The sequence below is a fragment of the Balaenoptera physalus genome (assembly GCF_965194825.1).
Source record: "Balaenoptera physalus genome assembly, chromosome: X".
Taxonomy (NCBI): domain Eukaryota; kingdom Metazoa; phylum Chordata; class Mammalia; order Artiodactyla; family Balaenopteridae; genus Balaenoptera; species Balaenoptera physalus.
In genome coordinates this window covers 34063788-34087858 of record NC_138903.1, presented here as the reverse complement: position 1 = coordinate 34087858, position 24071 = coordinate 34063788, and the positions used below count along the sequence as shown (strand labels likewise).

The 24071-nt window shown below is 41.9% G+C and overlaps 1 protein-coding gene across 4 annotated transcripts in view; it reads right to left on the bottom strand.

Annotated features, from left to right (window-relative positions):
* Positions 1-24071, bottom strand: part of LANCL3 (LanC like family member 3) — a 107194-nt gene that overhangs the window by 25790 nt on the left and 57333 nt on the right. The gene's annotated exons all lie outside the window — the stretch shown is intronic.

Sequence of the window (24071 nt, the reverse complement as noted above, 5' to 3'; positions counted from 1 at the left end):
CTTTGGTAACTGATGAGCGAGTAAGTGCCAGGTGGACTGCCATGAAAAGCAGAGCCCCCCTCTCCTCTTTTCTTTATTCACCCCCTCCCTCCCTCTTCCCCTTCCTTCCACAATTATTTCTTAAGCCCTTACTATAAGCAGGAAAGCCTGTTCTAGACGCTGGAGACACAACAGTGAACAAGATGACAAGACCTTTACTCTCATGAAGCCAACCTTCCAAAAAGGCAGACCTACACAGGAAGAGTACTAGCCAGAGTAACCAAAAAAAGAAAAAATCACCTAAAGTTCAGCCTTGGCCTGACTGGATGAATCTGGGATCAAGGAACAATCTATTGGATTTTGGCCTTTCTCCGAAGACTCACACATCAAATTTTCCTACCTGATATCTGCCATTAGACTCATCCATTCCTTTTGAAATAACTAATGATTTCTTAAGTCATAACTTGCTCCTCTGATTTACACAACATTAGAAGGGCAAAATATAATCCAGGTTGTGGCCCCTTCAAATCTAGCATTTAATTTGGAAAAATAATCACATGAAGAGGAAGTTGTTCATTAATTAATTCTGCCAGTTAACATTACTGAGCTACTATTCCAGTCAGGCCCTCTAGTAGGTATTGTGGGGGAAACTCTAGAAAGCCTAGGATACATTTTTTTTCCTACAAGGAACTTACTATCCAGCACTGGAGATAGACATAGACAAAAGTCTACAACAGAGTGATTAAAGTTCATGAGCCCACCTCACACCGGTCAGAATGGTCATCATCAAAAAGTCTATGAATAATAAATGCTGGAGAGGGTGTGGAGAAAAGGAACCCTCTTGCACTGTTGGTGGGAATGTAAATTGATACAGCCACTATGGAGAACAGTATGGAGGTTCCTTAAAAAACTAAAAATAGTACTACCATACGATCTAGCAATCCCACTACTGGGCATATACCCTGAGAAAACCATAATTCCAAAAGAGTCATGTACCACAATGTTCATTGCAGCTCTATTTACAATAGCCAGGACATGGAAGCAACCTAAGTGTCCATTGACAGATGAATGAATAAAGAAGATGTGGCACATATACACAATGGAATATTAGTCATCCATAAAAAAGAATGAAATAATGCCATTTGCAGCAAGATGGATGGACCTAGAGATTATCACACTAAGTGAAGTAAGTCAGACAGAGAAAGACAAATATCATATGATATGACTTATATGTGGAATCTAAAAAAATGATATAAATGAGCTTATTTACAAAAGAGAAATAGACTCACTGACATAGAAAAAAACTTGTGGTTACCAAAGGGGAAAGGGGGGGAGGGATTAAATTGGGAATTTGGGATTAACAGATATATATTATTATATATAAAATAGATAAACAACAAAGACCTACTGTATAGCACAGGGAACTATATTCAATATCTTGTAATAACCTATAAGGGAAAAGAATCTGAAAAGGAATATATATATATATATATATATATATATATATATATATATATGTAACTGAACCACTTTGCTGTACACTTGAAATACTGTAAATCCACTATACTTCAATTAAAAAACATTTTTTTAATTAAAAAAATAGTTCATGAACCCAGGCAGGGGTGGAAAGAAACAGTAATGCAGAATATTTAACACATCAGCTTCACTAAGACTTCATCTCCTCATTTTCCATCTGGTTGCTCAGAAACAATTACGTCATGGGTTCCAACTTAAGTTTCCCTTTTATTAGGTACCTACCTTTGCCTCTTGGGTTTACTCCTCCTTTCTGCCTAGAAATCCTAAAGACCCTATCTTCCCATGCCTTCCCACCATCATTTCAGGGCTCAGCCTCGGGTCTTTCCTTAGCTGGACGGCACATTTCTCCTAAATGATTTCCTCCTCTGCATCCATTCGAATTGTTACCAAAGTTTCATTTGCCACTGACAACATCTTACTCTCTCTGTACCTTTATCAGCACCAACTGATCTCACATTTAGTCTTACTCTATGTAATATCTTGCATCATCGGCCTCATATCAACCCCTCCATCCTGGCTTACTCTCAGAAACCTGCCAAGAGCCTCAAAGGGCATGCACTTAAGAGGAGTCTATCCTGGTCCCATCCCATAATTTCCTGGGAATATATCTGGCTCTTCACCTGAACTGAGGTCCTATATGCCACTATTGGTCTTGAATCCATGTGACAGAGGCAGTTTTTGTGATAGGAAAAGGCAACTGGATTTTCAGGGTACATACTCATTTGAATGACTAAAATTCTCCCTATTTGACTTCTGTGCTGATAATTGAAAACTGGATTATTCTTTCCTCAGCTGAACATTTATTCATGTCTGCTTTCTCCCCCCGCCCCACCTGCTTGTTTTTAACCCAGAAAAGGAAAATCAACTTTGGTTCTATGTGGTGCCCTCTTTCTTTTCATCCCTGATCCACAGCTCAGAATAGAGAATGAGTTTATAAAATATTTCAAAACTTCCCCGGTCATGCATCATGTCTGGGTGGTTTCCTCTTATCTCGCAGAAACACTGTGAAAAACAAAGAGAAACGGCGCTTGTCGGGCCGGATAAAGACCAGTTATGCGTGCAGTTCTTTATCGCTGGGAACAGACAAGACCTACCCTTGGCTTTATTGATCAGCAAATAAAAAGGGGAAAAACAGTGTACATGAAAAGTGTGCAGAGGAGAGCACTGAAGAAGAGGGTACTGGTCCCCGCCCAACACAGCACGTTAGGAAGAAAGGAGATGAGACGCGGGGCAGGGGCTGCTTCGTGTTCTCTCATTTGTCTGCCCTCTCAGACATCCCTCCAGGCCGCACTCCCAGCACAGAGGAACACACGAGCGCACACACTTCCAAGAAGACGGCCTCCGTCCGTGCTGCTGAAACACTCTGAGGCCTTGGGAATGAGGAAATGGCATTTCCACTGGGGAAAAAAGTGACTGGGGATGGCAGAGAGCGGCTCCCTGCGCGTTAGGCCTTTATCAGAACAAACCCAAATTCCCTCTCCTGTATCTGTAGCACATAAGGCTATGCATGTGTTGATGTCTTGGATGGATCTGGTTCTTTTTTTTAAAAGTTTTTAAAATTATAGTTGATTGACAATGTTGTGTTAATTTCAGCTGTACAGCAAAGTGACTCAGTTATACACATATATACATTCTTTTTTTATATTCTTTTCCATTATGGTTTATCCCAGGATACTGAATACAGTTCCCTGTGCTGTACAGTAGGACCTTGCTGTTTATCCATCCTATATGTAATAGTTTGCACCTGCTAACCCCAAACTCCCAGTCCTTCCTCCCCCGCCACGTTCCTCCTCCTTGGCAACCACAAGTCTGTTCTCTGTCTGTGAGTCTGTTTCGGTTCATTTGTGGTATATTTTATTTATTTATTTATTTATTTTTAAAAAAATATTTTTTTTTAACACCTTTATTGGAGTATAATTGCTTTACAATGTTGCGTTAGTTTCTGCTGTATAACAAAGTGAATCAGCTATACATGTACATATATCCCCATATCTCCTCCCTCTTGCGTCTCCCTCCCACCCTCCCTTTCCCACCCGTCTAGGTGGTCACAAAGCACCGAGCTGATCTCCCTGTGCTATGCGGCTGCTTCCCACTAGCTATCGGTTTTACATTTGGTAGTGTATATATGTCCATGCCACTCTCTCCCTTCGTCCCGGCTTACCCTTGCCCCTCCCCGTGTCCTCAAGTCCATTCTCTACATCTGCATCTTTATTCCTGTCCTGCCCCTAGGTTCATCAGAACCATTTCTTTTTTTTAGATTCCATATATATGTGTTAGCGTACGGTATTTGTTTTTCTCTTTCTGACTTATTTCACTCTGTATGACAGACTCTAGGTCCATCCACCTCACTAGATTCCACATATAAGTGATATCATATGGTATTTGGATTTGGTTCTTTAAATAAAAATTTGTTTTTACACTGAATTGAAATAAATTAAGATATCTCAAAAATACAAAGCAAGTCTCTGGTGGTTTGGTGTAAATATTTTCATTAGTTTAATCGATTCCCTTCGCTGATCCTTGAACGGAGGTGTTTGCTGTGAAATAGTCCCATTGGGCTGGGCTCTGAGTATGAAGAGCCGAGAGAGCAATAAAGCCCATTCTGTGTTTCCTGGCCCCGCCTAAAGGTTGTGCTCTGATGGAACCAACTCCCTGCTGAGGAGCGATGACCTTTGTTAAGGAAATGAATGAAATGGGCCAAGCCACAGAAAGCCTGCCTCACCACAGACCCCTTTCCAGGGTTAAGTGTCCCGCCCACAGGCCCTCTGAAGTGGCAGTCTTTGCTAGCTTGATATCAACCACTGCCAGCATTAGCAAGCAACCGTCCAAAATGCCCAAAGTATGTGACTGCCCACCCAGATGGAATGCAGAAGGTCACTCCAGTATCACGCCAAACACATATGTAACAGAGCAAGAATCTGACATTAACTTAGGTGATTTCCTCCAGCAATTTATTTCATCCACTCCTTTGCCCCGCCATTCTGGTGGTAGCACAAGCTTCTGCCTGAGAGAGAAAAAAGCCATTTGATGACCAATGAACATCAAAATGACTTTTTTTTATGTTAACTTTTAAAAAAATTTTTATTGGAGTATAGTTGATTTACAATGTTGTGTTACTTTCAGGTGTACAGCAAAGTGATTCAGATATACATATACATATATTCATTCTTTTGTTGAGACCCATGGAGATAATAGCTCTGAGGAAAAAAGGCTGTTGAGTTGTTAGAAACTGGGTATTTTAGTACTTAAAGTTGATAATACAAAAAACAGACTTGAAGGATATGTAGAGTCAGGATGGAGCTAAAGCTGTTCAAGGTGGAAAGAGGCGAAACCAGGAAACTGAAAGTCAGTGTGGAGTTCCTGCTCTCCTAGCTCCACTCCCTTGCGCTAAGCATTAGGAGAGATCCTATAATCCCCCGAAAAGGTTTGGGGATCTATAGGTAGTTAGGATGTGTGCCCCCCACTCCCACCTGGAATTGGGGAGATGGCAGCCTCAAAGATGTGGCTCTTGCCTCAGGGTCTGGGGCCAGTAACAGAGATACCGCTGCACGGCATGTCCACAAGAGAGCCAGAGACAATCCTGAGTTTCCTGTGGGTACCATGGTGGAGCAGAAAAACATCCCATACCCTAAAGTAAATTTTTCTAAAAAAATTCACTACCCAAATTTAAAAGTTAGGGAAACTTTTTGGGTACAAAGTCAATATAAACATATGGTTAGAGTTTTACTTTTGAGGCCTGTTTGGGGCTTTGATTCAGTTGGAAGCCACTAGGTTACAGGTAAGAGCCAGGCCTTCAGGAAATCTCTGGAGTGGGTGGAGATGTACTTCAGGTGTTGAGAAGACAACAACTCAGGGGAGCTGCTTTGATGCAGAAGAAGCTTAAAGAGATAAAGTAGGGCTAAGGGAAGGCTTTCAAATAGGAAACAGATCTTGATGAATCAGACAGTTCATATTATGTGCCAGGCACTTTGAGAGAAGATATCATCTTAACAGCTGAATCATTTAAATAATGAGATATTTCGCATTTGTTTAAATTCTCAAAGTTATGATCTATAGGGGTAAGGTGAAGGGAGTGAATATTAAGGGCTTCACAGAGGGAGAGGGACATGAGCTTAAGCTCTGAAAGACAATTAGGAAGTGGATAAATGAAAGTGGCGGGGGGTGGGAGGGAGAGAGGGTATTTTAAGCTGTGGGATGATGGGGAATACCCTGTGTATTAGGGCAATGCTTCTCACACTGCAATGTGCACACAAATCACCTGGTGCTCTTGTTAAAAATGCAGATTCTGATTCAGTAGGTCAGGGTCGGGGCCAGGAGAATACAGTTCTAACAAGCTCCCAGGCGAGGCTGCTGCTGCTCCCAGGACCACACCTGAAGTAGCAAGCGATGGGATTATAGGCGCACAGAGGCTGGTTGCAGCAGAGGATTTCTCTTGGGAAGGGTGAGAACTTGGAAGGAACTGTAGGAAGTTCCCAAAAACAGTCAAGGAAGCAAGAGGGGGCACCAGGCAAGAACACTGCATACCATAATTTCAATGATCAGATTACCCAGAAAAGAGAAGCAGCAACAATGGGAAATTCTCTTCCAATATGCCATGCGTAGGAAAAGTGTGCCTAAATCTGCAAAACCCAGTGGGGAGCTCTCTTAGCCAATGTGGCCAGGTTTATTTTCTTAATTAGTCTCCAAATGGGGCGCATGTGCTGGTGCAGAATGAGCAAGTCCCTTCCATCTAGTTTTCCTGATGCTCCCTGACCATCATTATGCTGGGCGATGAGGAATCGGAAGGGGGTTGCTCTACTTAATGATTATCTTCCAATCTTTTAGAGGGATTCAACAGAGAATTTCACTTATAAACACTTGGTCCCAGATACCATTTCAAAGTTGTTTCTTTTCCCTTCTCATGTCAAGAAACCCAAGCCAAGAAAACACTGGAAACTAGAAAAGAAAAACAGGTTTTACCCCATTCTTGCTGACTGACTGCTGGCTTGAAAGATTTATTACAAGTACCTGGTAACCCAGTCTGCACCAAGTGTCACTAGATGATTTCCTGTTCTATTTCTTGCAAGACAGGAAAGGCCTCAGAGCCTGAGTTTCCTTATCTACAAAAGGTGGATCACAATGACTTGCCCCACCTACTTCCTCAGGTGATGGTGAGACTATTATTAAAAAAGCAGTTCCCATTTGGAATTAGCAGATGCAAACCAGTATGTATAGGATGGATAAACAACAAGGCCCTGCTATATAGCACAGGGAACTGTATTCAGTATCCTGTGATAAACCATAATGGAAAAGAATATGACAAAGAATGTATATATATGTATAACTGAATCACTTTGCTATACAGCAGAAATTCACACAACATTGTAAAACAACTATACTTAAAAGGAAATACTTTACTTTCTTGTTAACTTTTATATTGGTTTTCTATTGCTGCTTAAACTTGGTGGCCTGAAACATGAATTTAGTCTCTGACCACACCCCAAATCGATGACATCAGCCTCTCAGGGTGTGGGACATAGGCATCAGTATTTATGAAAACTCTCCAGGTGATTCCAGAGTGCGGTCAAGTTTGAGAATCACTGAGAAACTTCGCTTCACCACTCTCTAGCAGTGTGGATTTAGGCAAGTTACTTATACTTTCTAAGCCTCAGTTTACTCAGTTGTAAAAAGTATCGCTAATAAGACCTCCCTATCTCACTGGATTGTTATGAGGATTCCATATAAGACACTTAGCACAATTTCCTGCCATGAAGCACGTGCGCAATGCAGTAAACTGGGGTTAAGGCAGACGTTGCAAGTCCAGCAGTGACTCAACGCCACCATTCAGCAGCACAGGCCTTGGAGGTCTGCGCTCAGAACCTCCCTCATAAAATAGCCCTGCTGTTGCTGCTCACCTCCCGCACCCCATCTTCCATCCAAGGACCAGCTTGTGTCAGCTTGCATTCCTAAGTCACCGGAACTTGTAAGTCATAGACTAGTAACGTATTTACTTTTCTTTCCTCATCACCACACTTTGGGCGTTTCACTGTCCCACTATCTCCAAACCACATTGCTTTGCTCTTTCAAAACTACTTCTCAAGTTTACCTGGTTTCTAGACAAGTCTCTGTCACTAACTTTGTTACTTTAGACCAATCACGTAACCTCTCTGGTCCTCAGTTTCCTCACCTGAAAAAACAAGGAGTTAAGCTGAGGTGGTCTTTAATGTGTCTTTCAGCAATAGTATCTTGTCATTTTGTGATTCAACACTTTACGGCAACCATTTACAAATCTATAAATACTTATTTGGGCATTAATTCTGGGACGTGGACGGGATGGTATGTTTCCGTGGTTTCATTTTGTACAGGCTAGGCAAAAAGCCCTTTGCAATGAGATTATAGCGCATGTTTAACTTGACCTCTATTCTAGGCATTTTATTTTATGAAGATGCATACTCTCCCATGTGATCCAGCAATCCCACCCCTGGGCATATATCCAGACAAAACTATAATTCAAAAAGATACATGCACTCCTATGTTCATAGCAGCACTATTCACAATAGCCAAGATATGGAAACAACCTAAATGTCCATGTACAGATGAATGGATAAAGCAGATGTGGTACATATATACAATGGAATATTACTCAGCCATAAAGAGAAACAAAATTGAGTTATTTGTAGTGAGGTGGATGGACCTAGAGATTATCATACTAAGTGAAGTAAGTCACACAGAGAAAGACAAATATCATATGATATCACTTATATGTGGAATCTAAAAAAATTATACAAATGAGCTTATTTACAAAACAGAAGGAGACTCACTGACATAGAAAACAAACATGGTTACCAAAGGGAAAAGGGGGAGAGGGATAAATAGGGAATTTGGGATTAACAGATATATATTACTATATATAAAATAGACAAACAACAAGGACATACTGTATAGCACAGGGAACTATATCCAATATGCTGTGATAAACCATAATGGAAAAGAATATAAAAAAGAATGTATACATATGTATAACTGAATCACTGTGCTGTACAGCAGAAATTAACACATTGTAAATCAACTATACTTCAATTAAAAAAGTCATAACTTCTTACTGAAAAAAAAGATGCATACTCTCTTATGTGCTTTCTTCCTAGCAGAAAGCTTAGGGAACTAGAAGTTGTTTTAGCCTCTTGGCATTGGTTACTTGACTATCTGGAGGCTTTGTCTCCCGATGCCTCCAAAGTGAATGACTACGTTATTAAGGCCTGATGCGTAATTGACCATTTCACGTCAGACCCTCCTCTAAGCCACGGTTATGTCATTGCACTAGTCTCAAACCATGGTTCAACAGACATTTTTCAAGTGCTTGCTGTGTGCATGACACTGGGCTAGAGATTACAGGAATATAGAGGTGAGTAGTTGTGTATAGTCAGGTATCGAGTAAATGCCTTTCTTACTTGGAAAGGTCAATTCTGATTACATACTTACGGCTTATACTATTAGTTAGCCAGTCAACATCCATTCTCCCCTTATTCCTTGCTAACTGGGTCTCAATTTTATTAGGCTGACAACTGTGTTTAACTCCAGGTGATAGATAGTGAATATCAGCTTCAGCCAGTCATGTCAATCCTATTGTCCCTTGCCAGATATTCAGTTCTCAGACTTCCTTGAAGCTCGAGTTGGCTATGTGACCTCACTTTGATCAATGGAGAAATCTGCTGAGGTGGGAGCTTCTTGGAAAGCTTTTGATTTCATGATAAATGGAAATAAACTGGACAGACTTGGCTGTTACCTGCCTTTCCTCTTTTTGGTGCCTTGAATGTTTATGTGAGGCCTGGAGCTGTAGCAGCCATTTTACATCCTGAGGTAATAAGCTTGTGGATGAAACACCAACATTCACAGAATGATAGAGGAAAAAGATCTTGGGGGTTGTGGACATCGTTGGGCATCTGTACCACAACTAGGAGCACCTATCTCCAGACCCTTGTTATGAGAGAAAAAGTATTTCCTTTTTTAAAGTCACTGTTCATTGGATTACTTACAAACTCGCATCAACTGGGCAGCTGTAAAGTGCCAACCTAACAGCACTGCTAGCATTCATTTCCCTGTAAAGCAATTTTTGCCCACATATTTCTCTGTTTCCATGGAAACCTCTAGCTCCGGAGCTCTTTAAAGTGAGGCTGACTGCCTGAGTGGACAAATTCAAATGCAGTTTTCAGTGCTGGCTGTACTGACAAGGTTGGGATTGATTTTTCTTAAGTGCTATCCTAGAGCCCAGAGACAAAGCCTGGCAAACACACTGTCACCTTGCTGCCATCGCCCTGGGTGACCTTCCTACTCCTTCCACTTATCTTGCTCCAGGTCAGGGACAAGGGACACTCTCCAATCTGCCCCCAGGATAGTAGATCCTCCAATCCTCAAAGTCGATTTGGGGAGACAGAGAGGAGACTTGCGGGAGCCTCAGCAACAAGTGCTGTGAAGCAATTTTCTTCTTTACCAGGAACCACTGTCACCCCAACTTAAGTGACAGTATTATGTACTACCTGCCCTGTCACTTGAGAGAGCTAGTCACGAAAATGGTCCTAGAAGAACAATATCTGAGACATTTGTGACATTTTAAGGCTCAATAACTCTTTCACCTAGATATTTTCGACAAAATAAGCTAGGAGGGTTTCTTTGCCATGGGCCTGTGGGATTGATGGGTGCCCTGAAGGTCACAAGTGGGGGAGAGAAGGCAGAGACTCTTTAAAACGGCTTACATCTTTTTGTCTTCTTTTTTTCCCTAATACCTTAAAATACATTTTAATAAATGTGTTCCTGGGGGGTGGGATGAAATGGGAGATTGGGATTGACATATATACACTACTATGTATAAAATAGATAACTAATGAGAACCTACTGTATAGCACAGGGAACTCTACTCAATGCTCTGTGATGACCTAAATGGGAAGGAAATCCAAAAAAGAGGGCATATATGTATGGCCGATTCACTTTGCTGCACAGCAGAAACTGACACAGCAGTGTAACGCCAACTATACTCCAATTTAAAAAAAAAATTGTTCCTTGGGGCTAAAGGAAGCTAAGGCCCTGAATAGTACCTTCTCTGCATGCAAAATAAAACCTAAACCTATTGCAGGGGTGGGGAGGACTGGGTGACCGTGGCTGGGAAATTTGGAATTTCTGGCTTTGTCATTATATGGCCCTGAACGAGTGATGTAACCTCTCTGCCTTCACAGTCTTCATTGGTAAAATGAGGTAGGTGACCAAGTAACTTCCTGAGACCTTTCTGGTTCATGATGGTTTATAAGTATGTATCTAACTTTCCTTCCTCCTCTTGTATTCATTGAGGCATTGGAGAGAATCCTCTGTGTGATCCTGTCCAAAGTAGTTTCGTTATGGTGACACTGTGCTTTCAGGTACTGCGAAGGGAAAATGATTCTGGTTTCTTTTCGGAAACAGTTGTAGCCAGGGGTCTTTAGGAGAGCTAGCTTATAAGATTCCGAAAGAATCGCTTTCTATATAAACAACATATCCAAAAAGGAGATTTGAGGTGACCTGGGCATGCAGGTATGCTGAAGGGAGTGGCCACCCCCCACCCTCCCCGCACCCCGCCCCATTAGGAACCAGGCAGCCAGGATGAACAAAAGCGTCTCTGTGGCTGCTTTCAATTTTCATTTTAGGCCGAGGGGAAGGAGGAGAAGAGAGGGTCTCAGGAGGAGCTGGCTCTGTGGCTGAAGAGGAGAGAAGAGTGAAGTAAATTGACACCTTTGCTCTGTTAAGGACAGGAAACTCCCCAAAGCCGCTTCCTTAGATTTCAGTATCCACAAGTTCCACGTGGTTGCTGTGGAATGAACACAGCTAGGGAGGCTTCGTCCTGGTCCTTACAAAGGCTGGGGTGAACCACCGGGTTATATAACCAGTACTAAGCAAAGCAGGATTTACAACCTTGTAAGTTAGTGACTAAGGTCTTTGTCTTATATAAGGTTTATCCTGTAAATGTTAATCGAGCCCTACTATGGCTCACTCAGAGAACATCTGTCAACAAAAGAGAGAAAAACCTCTGCCATTGTGGAGATGACATTCCAGTCTGAATAAATTCATATTATGCTCCATATTTTATTGCCCCCAATATGCCTTATGTGGCCACTTTCCATAATTTGTTATTATTTTAATGGGGCTGTCTTCATAAAGAAATCAATGTTAAGTAAATTGTGTGCCACATCTCAGGTTGCCTGGGGAAAATTTAACAGGAGATGAAATCCATTCACAGGCTCCGATGTTCAACTGAGGGTAATCACCAAAAGTGTAAGGATGTACATAGGAGAGAAATGGCCAGCTGGCCAGTTGCTATAGCAGATGATTACATGGAAAGGTTTAAAAACAGAGCTCCCAGTCTATACAAAGATTTTATAGGAGGTAGGACTGAACACTCACCTTTTTTTAAAAAAAAGCTCCACTCAGGATGCTGGGACACAGACATTGCTTTACATTGCAAATCCAGCATGATTTAGTATTGCAAATAGCACAGGTGGTTGGAACAAGGAACTCAGCTTAATCTTATGTGGTTCATGTAAGCTGTGCTGTTGCTATTCCTGGTCACGGACTAGACTCTTAATTATAAGCTTGATGCCAGTAACCATCTCTATAAATATGCTTCATGAGTTGTAACACAAAATACTACTGACCATTTACCAATTTTTCAAAAGCACGCATCTCCATGATACTGAGAGAGGAGCCCCATGTTTAACAGCTAAAGGGGGAGATACATTAAATATATAATTAGTTATGAAGAGGCACTTACAAAATAAGGTCTCCCAACTACACGATGACGGAACAACTCCAGACAAAGCTGATCCACGTGATAAATGCATGTGAGATAAATAGGTTTACTGTGAAAGATGTATAATTTGGACTTCTACTACAGTACATCAGCGTCCAAAGGAAAGAAGTACCTAGGTCCACTAGTATAAGAATGTCCACAGCAGCTTAATTCATAAGCTTTATTCATAAGACCTGGAAACATCCTAAATGTCCATCGACAGGAGAATGAATAAATTTGGAATATTCACACAATGGAATACTACTCAACAATAAAGAGAACAAATTACTGATACATACAACAGGGATTGGATCTCATGAACATGCCGAACTAAAGGAGCCAGGCACAAAGGAGTACTTGCTATATGATTCCATTTATGTGAACTTCAGGAATAGGCAAACTCAAACTATGGTGACAGAGGTGAGAAGAGTGGTGACCTCCAGTATCTTTTTTAAAAAATTAATTTATTTATTTATTATTTATTTTTGGCTGTGTTGGGTCTTTGTTGCTGTGCGCGGGCTTTCTTTAGTTGCGGCAAGCGGTGGCTTCTCTTGTTGCGGAGCACAGGCTCTAGGCGAACAGGCTCAGTAGTTGTGGCTCGCGGGCTCTAGAGCGCAGGCTCAGTAGTTGTGGCACATGGGCTTCATTGCTCTGCGGCATGTGGGATCTTCCCAGACCAGGGATCAAACCCGTGTCCCCTGCATTGGCAGGCGGATTCTTAACCTCTGCGCCACCAGGGAAGTCCCTCCTCCGGTATCTTTTGTGTGTGTGTGTGTGAGGCAAGTGGTACTAACTGGGATAAAGGGACTTTCTGGAATGATGGAAATGTTCTTTTTCTTAATCTGGGTAATAAATATATGATTTCACAGTGAAATCATTGAACTATGCGGTTAAGATTCATACATTTTGCTATATGTAAACTATACTTCAATTTTAAAAAGCAAAATAAATCAAGGTATTGAACAGCTTATCTATCAAATGATAGAACAAATGGTTTAGCTGTTCATTAACACATTTTGTCTGAATGTCAAGGTCCTTTGGTCGGAAGACACCAACTTTGCTAGGTATCCTGAAGAAGGGCCTTCCTAAATCTTGTGTGAAATTAAAAAAAAAAAAAAGGTGGGCTCCCTTCCGGGTAGATGAATTGCATAAAGTGGCACATTACCTCTGGGCTGATGCAGCCCCAGGCCAAGGCTTAGTGACCAAAACACTGAGGCTGGATTTCACTTCCCTTGCCCTTTTGGCCAGGTGCCCTTGTGCAGGGCACAACCCTGCCAATCACACAGGGCTGCCCAGTTCTCTGGAAGGAAGCTAGGGATCTGAGGGCAGCCAGGCCTGAGAAGGGAGTCACACTGGAAGCCAGAAAGCTGCCAGATCCCAGGCAGTGTTCTCTCTTTTGGTGACACTGGTCTCTGCCTCTCTCTTTCACCTTCTACAGACCCATTTTCTCTCCTTCTCTATGGCTGAAGGTGACCTCCATCACACCATGATACACACCACCTTCCAAGTCTTATAGTGTCCCTCAGGTTTAGTCACACTTCAGGATCAACTAGAACCACTGAAACCTAATTTCAAATCCCTGAGAGAGAATCTGATTGGCTCAGCCTCGGTCAGGTGCATTCACCCCAACTGCATCAATATGGGTGCAAAAATCCACCCAGAGAGGGAGGGGTATGGTGTTTCACAAAGAACTGGGATTATTTTGAGCTCGGCAGACTTCCCTAAAAGGGTCTACTACACTCTTAAACTACTAGAAAATCTGACTTCCAGTGGCTTAATCAAATAAAAGGTTATTTTCTCACATTAAAGAAAGTCTAGAAGTGGCTGACTGCTGATAATGTTTACTGGTTTGTGATGTCACAGCCAGGATGTCACAATTCTCTCTTCCTTCCCTCATAATGGCTCATAGGCACAAAATGGCTGCTGTAACTCCAGGCGTCATGTTTATATTCAAGGCAGGAAGAAATGGGGAAGCCAGCACCAGTCATGCCCATTTTCTCAGGAAAGCAAAAGGTTTCCCCGAACTCCCGAGCAGACTTATATTGACATGTTATTAGCTAGTACTGTTTGACATAGCCACCCTGACAGAGAAGTTGGAAAACCAAATAATTATCCGAGAACATTGCTATGCCAAACAAGATTAGGCTTTTGTTAGTAAAGACAACGTAGAAAATGAATATCTGGCAGGCAGCAGTGTCTGGCACCAGAAAGAACTATAGGAATCCACATTCTCTGAAAAATTTATGTTAGCCATTCATGATCATGGCTGAACACAGGTGATGGAAAGCACACTTAATTCCTTTTTTAAAAAAATTCACTGCTTCTCACCACACACTAAGCCACTCGATTTTGCACTCCACCACCTAGGATCCTTCGGCTAGGATTGGCATTCTCTCTCAAAAGCTGTCAAGGCAGGTAATTGGTCAAGGCAGGTCAGCCTTGGTCAGGGAGCCTTGGTCAGCTCCCAGTCTAACGGTCCAAGCGCTACACAAATGCCTTTTCGACACCAAAAGACAATACAGGATTACAGGAAGCATGATTAAAGGAGCTCTGCTTTCTCTAATTATACTGCTATTTCATAAGTGATCTCAAAGATAATTATTTCGATATATGCAAATAGATCCTATTCCGTTTTAAATCTGTTCCTTAGTGTGAAACAGGTGTAGGAGTTGAGGTGAGAGTGAGTAGCCAACCGCAGGCAGGCTCACCTTTCAAAGGAATGGGTGGGACTAGATGACTTCTACGAGTCCCTACATGCCTGATATTACGCTTTCTAAACGGTCGGCAATCACAGTCTCTCCAAACCACTAGGGACATTTCCAAGAATCAAGTGTAGATTAGCGTTACCTTTCCACCGACAGACAATGTATTCTATGAGGTGAGAAAAGGGGCATGGGAAAGGACAGAATGTACCTACCCACATGGCGAGTGGAGAAATTCAAATCTTCTAGCTGATTTTCACATACAAATAGAATTGTGTTCAAAGACAACGACATTGCTTTTTATGTTTAAATATTGTACTTATCATATATACATTTAATGACAAAATTGGGGGAGAACCATGTTAATCATGGGGGGGAATCTTGTTTAGATATTTGTTCATAAAACCTACATTCATGTTATTGCATACTTATATATGTTAATCTTGTTCTTACTTCAACTCATATCCTAACTTCAAAGTTTAAGGAAAAGAATAAACTTTGGGGATCCATTTATAAACCAATATGAAGAGGAATTCTAAACCTCTACAGTTGGAAACTGAAGTAATTATCTGTGATTCCCAGGGCAAATCACTTTTGCTGTCTGGATCTCAGTTTTTTCATCCATGAAATGGAGACATGAAAGGACCTTAAAAGCCCTTTCTTGCTCTAAATTTCCAGGTTTCTATCATTTCGTTAAAGAAATTTACTAAGGTCAGAGTTTGCTCTGGTGGCTTCACTTCAAGTTCCCAAGGTCCCCATGCTGCCCTGAGTCTGACATCTCTTCATTTAATTCTGTGAAGTTCCCCAGGGTTCTGTTAATAAAACCCCCTTTTAATTTTATTTTTGTAAATGTTCAGTATAGAATTCCAAAGGATTATAAGAATGATGCAAAATTTCCCATATACCATTTACCCATAGTCATCTTTTGTTAACATTTTGTCACATTGGCTTTATCATTGTTTACTTTCGAAGGGGGAATTTTAGAGTAAGTTGCAGACAGGATGCCCCTTTACCCCCAAATACTTCAGTGTATATTTCTTACAAACAAGGACATCCTCTTACCTAACTACAGTGTAATTATCAAAAACCAGGAAATTCAACATTGATACAAATATTTATTATGTAATCTATAGTCCATATTTAAAATTTTCCAATAATCCCACTAATGCCCCTGAAAGATACATATATACACACACACATACATATACATATATGTGTGTGTGTGTGTGTGTGTGTCTTCTGTTACAGAACCCAATCCAGAATCACACATTGCATTTAGTTGTCATGCCCTTTAGACTTCATTAATCTAGAACAGACCCTCAGCCTTTCTTTGTCTTTCTTGACTTTGACATCTTGGAAGAGTACGGGCAATTTATTTTATAGGACGCCCCTCCATCTGGATGTGTACAGTGTTCCTCATGATTAGATTCAAGTTATGTATTTGGGGCAGAAAGCTCCCAGAAGTGATGTCATCATATTTGATCCATACTGGTGCCCACCTCCACCCTTTTAGAATTAAGCTACTTCAACTTGAATTTCCATCGTCTGAGACTTTTTAAGTTACGACTAATTTAAGGCTTGAGCTGCTGAACACACACAAGCTCTTTTAATACTGTCTCAACAGTAAGGTGTGTCACCACTTAGGCCTGGCTACATCCCAGCTGGACAGGACCAGAACTTAGGCATCTGGGCCAAAGAAGACCAGCTGTTAAAGAGACTCCGGGAGTCATGTGAGTCAGCTAAGTCGGTGGAGGGCAGACAGGTACAGGTCCAGGAAGTCGGAGTCCACGAGGTCAAAGTCGGCAAGCGCCAGTCAACAAGGAACGTAAACACTGATTGCAGGGCAGGGATTATGGGCTCATTGCCTGGCATTATAAAGCTGATGGGTGGAGCTGGCCCTGGGCCCATGGGTGTTAGTCACGGACCTCAGATGAGGGCAGCGGTAAGGTGTTCCTGCCCATGGCAGCTTCTGAGGTGCCTGCACTCTCTCACGTACCTCAGGTTGGGCATTACCGTGTGAGTCCCCTTACTCCAGACCAACGCTTCTCGCATTTGAACATGCATCTGGATTCCCTGCGGATCCTGTGAACGTGCAGAGTCAGATTCAGTAGGTCTGGAGGGAGGCCTGAATTTTGTGCATTTCTAACAAGTTCACAGGTGATGCCGGTGGTGCTGGTTCAGACCATACTTGGAGTTCCAGAACTGTCGGAGAAGACTGTTGCTGGCTGTGGCAGAAATGGAGGTGCCAACACGACCACACGTACCTTGGAGTCATCATTATTGTGAGATTCCCCTCTACTCTAAATACCATCACACAGAAGCTTCTTTGAGTCTACTGATTCAGAATTCACTGAATACCCTAGTGAGTCATTGAAATCCAAAACGTGACTCCCAAAAGATAGAGAGGTGAAAAAGGAGAAGACGACATATTTGGCACCCTGCCAAGCCAGAAATAAAGTGGAACTCCATAAACGTTAAGCAGTGAACAGTGGCTTTATAAAAAATAACTTCACATGAAATCTCCTTTTGATGGCCCTGGAAACATGTGTGTCCTGAGAAAGGGTGGCTCCCGCCCCTGGCAGGGGCCAGTGCTGGCTTTGCAGCAATCCTCACTTTTTCTACACAAAATTATAGTCTACCTCCATAACATAACAAACCTGGTGACTCAGGTTAATTTCCTTTTAGCAAGCACCTCTAAATAGGCCTGTCACAGCCTTCCCATAATACTCCCAGATGTTCTAAAACTGAGAAGGTTAGAATTGAAGTAGCAAGGGCATTACTCACAGGACACAAGAACCTGCTTATTATTAACAAATCAATAAGTGGTGCTGGGAAAACTGGACAGGTACATGTAAAAGTATGAAATTAGAACACTCCCTGACACCATACACAAAAATAAACTCAAAATGGATTAAAGACCTAAATGTAAGGCCAGACACTATCAAACTCTTAGAGGAAAACATAGGCAGAACACTCTATGACATATATCACAGCAAGATCCTTTTTGACCCAGCTCCTAGAGAAATGGAAATAAAAACAAAAATAAACAAATGGGACCTAATGAAACTTAAAAGCTTTTGCACAGCAAAGGAAACCATAAACAAGACAAAAAGACAACCCTCAGAATGGGAGAAAATATTTGCAAATGAAGCAACTGACAAAGGATTAATCTCCAAAACATACAAGCAACTCATGCAGCTCAATATCAGAAAAACAAACAACCCAATCCAAAAATGGGCAGAAGACCTAAATAGACATTTCTCCAAAGAAGATATACAGATTGCCAACAAACACAAGAAAGAATGCTCAACATCATTAATCATTAGAGAAATGCAAATCAAAACCACAATGAGGTATCACCTCATACTGGTCAGAATGGCCATCATCAAAAAATCTAGAAACAATAAATGCTGGAGAGGGTGTGGAGAAAAGGGAACCCTCTTGCACTGTTGGTGGGAATGTAAATTGGTACAGCCACTATGGAGAACAGTATGGAGGTTCCTTAAAAAACTAAAAATAGAACTACCATACGACCCAGCAATCCCACTACTGGGCATATACCCTGAGAAAACCATAATTCAAAAAGAGTCATGTACCAAAATGTTCATTGCAGCTCTATTTACAACAGCCAGGACATGGAAGCAACCTAAGTGTCCATCATCGGATGAATGGATAAAGAAGATGTGGCACATATATACAATGGAATATTACTCAGCCATAAAAAGAAACGAAATTGAGTTATTTGTAGTGAGGTGGACGGACCTAGAGTCTGTCATACAGAGTGAAGTAAGTCAGAAAGAGAAAAACAAATACTGTATGCTAATACATATATATGGAACCTAAGGAAAAAAAAAAGTCATGAAGAACCTAGTGGCAAGACGGGAATAAAGACACAGACTTACTAGAGAATGGACTTGAGGATATGAGGAGGGGGAAGGGTAAGCTGTGACAAAGTGAGAGAGTGTCATGGACATATATACACTACCAAACGTAAAATAGATAGCTAGTGGGAAGCAACCGCATAGCACAGGGAGATCAGCTCTGTGCTTTGTGACCACCTAGAGGGGTGGGATAGGGAGGGTGGGAGGGAGGGAGATGCAAGAGGGAAAAGACATGGGAACATATGTATATGTATAACTGATTCACTTTGTTATAAAGCAGAAACTAACACACCACTGTAAAGCAATTATACTCCAATAAAGATGTTAAAAAAAACCCCAAAAAACAAAAAAAACCAATTCACAATTCTGGCAAATTCTTTAAAGTCAGTCTCTTTTGTAAGGTTCTGTTTTGAAAAGGCAAGAGTGCCGGTTGGTATTACAGCTCTGTGGCAGGTAAATTTAGGACGTGGCAGCGGAAACACTGTGTGAAAAGCCAGTCTAGCCATGCAGCAAATTGTTGATTACATTTGCTTTCAATTAAAGGGAAAGGATGTTCAAGTCTTGAGGACAAAACCTGATGTTTTAACTCCAGCAGAGGGAGCCTATGGAACAGCCAAACATCAACCCTAAAATACCAGTGTTTGTATGCTCTTGTCAGACTGAATTAAGTGTCATGTGCCAAAAAAAGAAAAAAAAAGTTACGGTTTATTGAAGCATGAAAGCATGACAATGACCTTGAAATGATGGTTTCAGGTGTTCAGTGAATAAATGGATGGCCTCCTCCCGCAGGGAGCCTTGATGTTGACTTCTCAATCCACTCATCAACCTCAGGGGAAGCCAACATTAAATCACACGCCACACCTGACTTGGGGGAGGAACTCATTAGTGAACAATCAGAATTTGGTTGTGGGGGCAGGGGAGGGCCACCTATGGTACATGGTCTATGTTTAATCTTCATACCAATCCAGAGCAAAGAGCCCTGTGCCATCTGGAAGATGCGTAAACGAAGGTTCTAAGAAGCTAGTGATTTGTTTATGCTCACACGTCTAGCAAGTGCGAGAGGTTGGACTCTTATTCTAAATCTTCATTCTACTCTTACAGGATTATACACCCACACCTTTGTCACATAACTGCAGTACTTCCCATTGTGGGCAGAGCATATTTCGCTGCCTTATTTATTGATGGTCTTGGCCATGTGAACTGCTTTGGTCAGAGGAATGTTAGTGACATAAGTAGAAACTTTAAACATGCTTGCATAGTTTGTCTTGTTCTGAAACACATGAAGTGGGGCTAAACCCTACTCATGGCCTGAAGCAGAGCCACCCCACCCCCTCCAGATAACCTGCAGACCATTAGCAAGAAAAATCAATATATGTTAGTTATTGTAAGTTACCGAGATGTGGGATTGTTTGTTACAAAGCGAATCTGACTAATACAACAACACTGTGAAATATATCTAGCCCCAACTTGCAGATAAGAATATCGAGGAGTTGAGGAATTAAGTGGATTACTCAAATAGGAAAATAATTTCCCAGGGGCACCCAGCAGGGTTCTCCTGATGTCTCATTGGCCAAAACTGTGTAACATGGCTAGCTACAGCTGCAAGAGAGGCTAGAAAAGCATCTGGTGTTATAAGCCCGTACTGTGGGGACTAGTGTCCACCAGCATGGAAGGAAGAGGAGATAGTTTTTGAGCAGGCATTCAACAGTGTCTGCCGTCCCAGTGTTGTCAGGGTCCAATGTCCATTATCTTCACTAGTTCCCTATATTGTGTTCTATCAGAGGTAGGCAGAAGCTACTTGGAAATCCCTTCAACTTGACCTTGGTGAGCTCAATATGGTAATGTGACTTGGTCCGTCCTTTTGCACTTGCCATGAGAAGAACATCTTCCAGGTAACTGACAGCCCAAGGAGAATGAGGACACACACGGAGCCAACTTGAACCCACACGGAGCTGCCCCAGGAGTGAGGAAAAATAAATGTTTATCATTGTAAGCCACTGAGATTTAGGGGTGTTTGTAAGAAATTTTTAAATGGTAACAATGTTTTGAAGTTCACTCAGCCCCACCTTGCTACCAATTCCAGACTCCAAACTAATGGTAGAGGTGAGCTCCGATGTGTAACCACCCAGGGGAGTCTGCACACGGCAGTGCATGTAGCTACCTTAGTCAAAGCACATTCCAAAGAATCTTCTAGGACATCCCCCTCTCCCCACTGCCCTCAGTTTGACTGGTACACAGTACTGTGAGTTTTCTTCCACTCAGAGACAGTTGAAGGTGACCAAATCTCACATGGGAGTGCCAGGAAAGTGCTGAATGGGGGGCGATACACTTCTGGGTGCTACCCAAGGCCCATCATGAGGAGGAAGTGACGGAGGTCAGGGTGGAGGTCGACTCCTTAACCATCACCATCACCTCCACCGCTGTTGCCCAACTGCTGCTATTTCAGTAAAGTGTGGTATGGTATGGCTTATCCCTCCCAAACTTCAGGTCAGAGAATCTTTTGAGAGAAAGTTGGTAAAAAGAGCAAAGAAAATGCCAGAAATGTGCTACCCATTGTATCTTGGCCACAACAGGTACTAAAATAATGTGTGAGATATTAGGTATACAACGGCTAATTTAAAACTTGGCCTCTATTCCCATGGAACTTACAATCATTTAGTATAATAAAATAATTTCCAGATGGATAAAATATTTAGACAACATTTAAAAAGTAATCAGAAAAGTTGTAGAAGAACACACATTAGGAATGACTTTACATATGTTGGCAAAATATATGACAGACGATATTAACATTTAAAATTTCACAAACCAGTCAGAGAAAGAGTAACAATTCAAAGGAAAAGGACATGAACAAAGAATCAGCATATAATGATATGCAAAAAACTTAATAAAACTTATGCAAAGATCACCTTTGCACATAATTAGAGAAATGCAAATTAAAATTAGATACCATGTTTAATCTAGCAGAGGGGCAGAAACGGGTAAGTAAAATCTGTAGCACAGGCAACTTGTGGGGAAACACTCATACACTATTAAGGGGGAAAGTAAATAGGTGCTGCCACTTGGGAAGGAACTTCACAACACTGATCAAAAATTGTCTTAGCAATTTCAACAAATATTCGTTCCCAGGTGTACGAAGATATATGTATAATGCACTGCAGTGTTATATACAATGGCAAGAGACTAGAAACAACCAAAATGCCTGTTACCAGGGTACTAGTTAAACGAAGTGTGGTACCACCTACTCAATGAAATATTATTCAGTAATGAAAGGTATAAAGTAGATCTAGGTGTGCTGATATGGAAAGTTCTCCAACTTATCTGGTTGGATTTAAAAAAAAGTAGAGTGAATAACAGTGTTTGTAGCATGTTCCACTCACACGTGCATGTGTGTGGTGGAGATGTTAAAATATTCCTGGGAAGATTTACAAGGAACAGGTAAAATTGTTCACTCATGGGGATAACTGGAGACTGAGAATCTGAGGTGAGAGGAGGACTTACTTCTCATTTTATGTAGTCGTCCCTCGTATCTGCAGGGGACTGGTTCCAGGACCCTCGCAGATACCAAAATCCTCGGATGCTCAAGATCCTTATATAAAATGGTGGAGTACAAAAAATACGGTCGGCCCTCTGTATCCCTGGGTTTCCCATCCCCTGATACAGCCAACCGATCTGCAAATCCGTGGACGAGAAACCTGCGGATACGGAGGGCCCAATGTGTACCCTCTGTACACTTGGATGTGTGTGTTTACCAAGTACATGCAATATTTTTAAAAATGAAAATCTAGTTAATAAAAGTAAAAACTGAACAGTCGGGGGGCTTCCCTGGTGGCGCAGTGGTTGAGAATCTGCCTGCCAATGCAGGGGACACGGGTTCGAGCGCTGGTCTGGGAAGATCCCACATGCCGCGGAGCAACTAGGCCCGTGAGCCACAACTACTGAGCCTGCGTGTCTGGAGCCTGTGCTCCGCAACAAGAGAGGCCGCGACAGTGAGAGTCCCGTGCACCGCGATGAAGAGTGGCCCCCGCTTGCCACAACTAGAGAGAGCCCTCGCACAGAAACGAAGACCCAACACAGCCAAAAATAAATAAATAATAAAAATTAAAAAAAAAAAAAACCAAAAAAAACTGAACAGTTCCTAAAGGTATACAGGAAAAACAAAAACAAAACCTAACTGCCTTTCTATTACTCTAGAAAAATTGATTCATTTAAAAGGATAACCTTTTTTTTTTTAACAATGATCTAGTGATTAGACTGCAGAAGGCTGAATTCCCAAGGACTATTGAATTTCATTCAGTAGACAGAGAATGACCTGAAAAGCAAACTAATGACAGTTTTTCAGTCAGCAAGGAAGGTAGGGTCATTTACGTAACTCTGAGGACACATGAAAGATAATGTCTGCATTATCGTCATGGCTCAACTTCTACTGCAGAGAGGCGGAAGGAACAAGACCCTCAAGTTACCACTGTGGTATGACTGGTCCAGGGAGAATTGAAGTGTTTCTTAGGCACTGAGCCATTATGAAATTTCTAAGCCGTCACTTCTGTTAAATCAGGGGGAAAAACTCCATAACATTCATTCTCTCCTTAAAATAAAGTAGAAATAAGTATGCTAGGCTTTCATGGGGGTAAATGCAGGGCAGCTGCATTCTCAGGAAGAACTGAACTGTACCTGGTTAAGGAAATCACACTCCATGCCCCCAAAACTGCAGATCAAAAGGTGCCACTTGTATGGTACCATGTTATCCATCAGTCAACGAAGAGGTGGTTAGTGCGTTTTTTACATCCTCAAAAGAAGCGAAGGAGAAACAGTCCAGTTGGATGTGATACGGTCATGCCTAATGGGAATGTACAGTTTCATTGCTGGGACAGAATTAGGCCTTCACTTGGTGCAGGACTGGAGACAAAGCGTATTGGCAGTTGGAGAGGCTGGAGAAGGCTTCACACGGGATTTGGAACATAAACTGTGCCTAAGGGTAAAAGTATCCAGGTGGGTAAAAAGGCAGGAGCGAAGGCCTAGAGGTGGAGCGCCAGCAAATGGAGAAAATGGCCCCCGGTGGCATAGTATATCACACTCTGAAGGAGAGACAGAGAACATTTGGGCTGAGTAGAGAAGCTCTGTCCACTTTGCAGCAGGCTTGGAAACCATGCGGAAGTGTGCAACTCATGGGTTACCCTAGTGTTT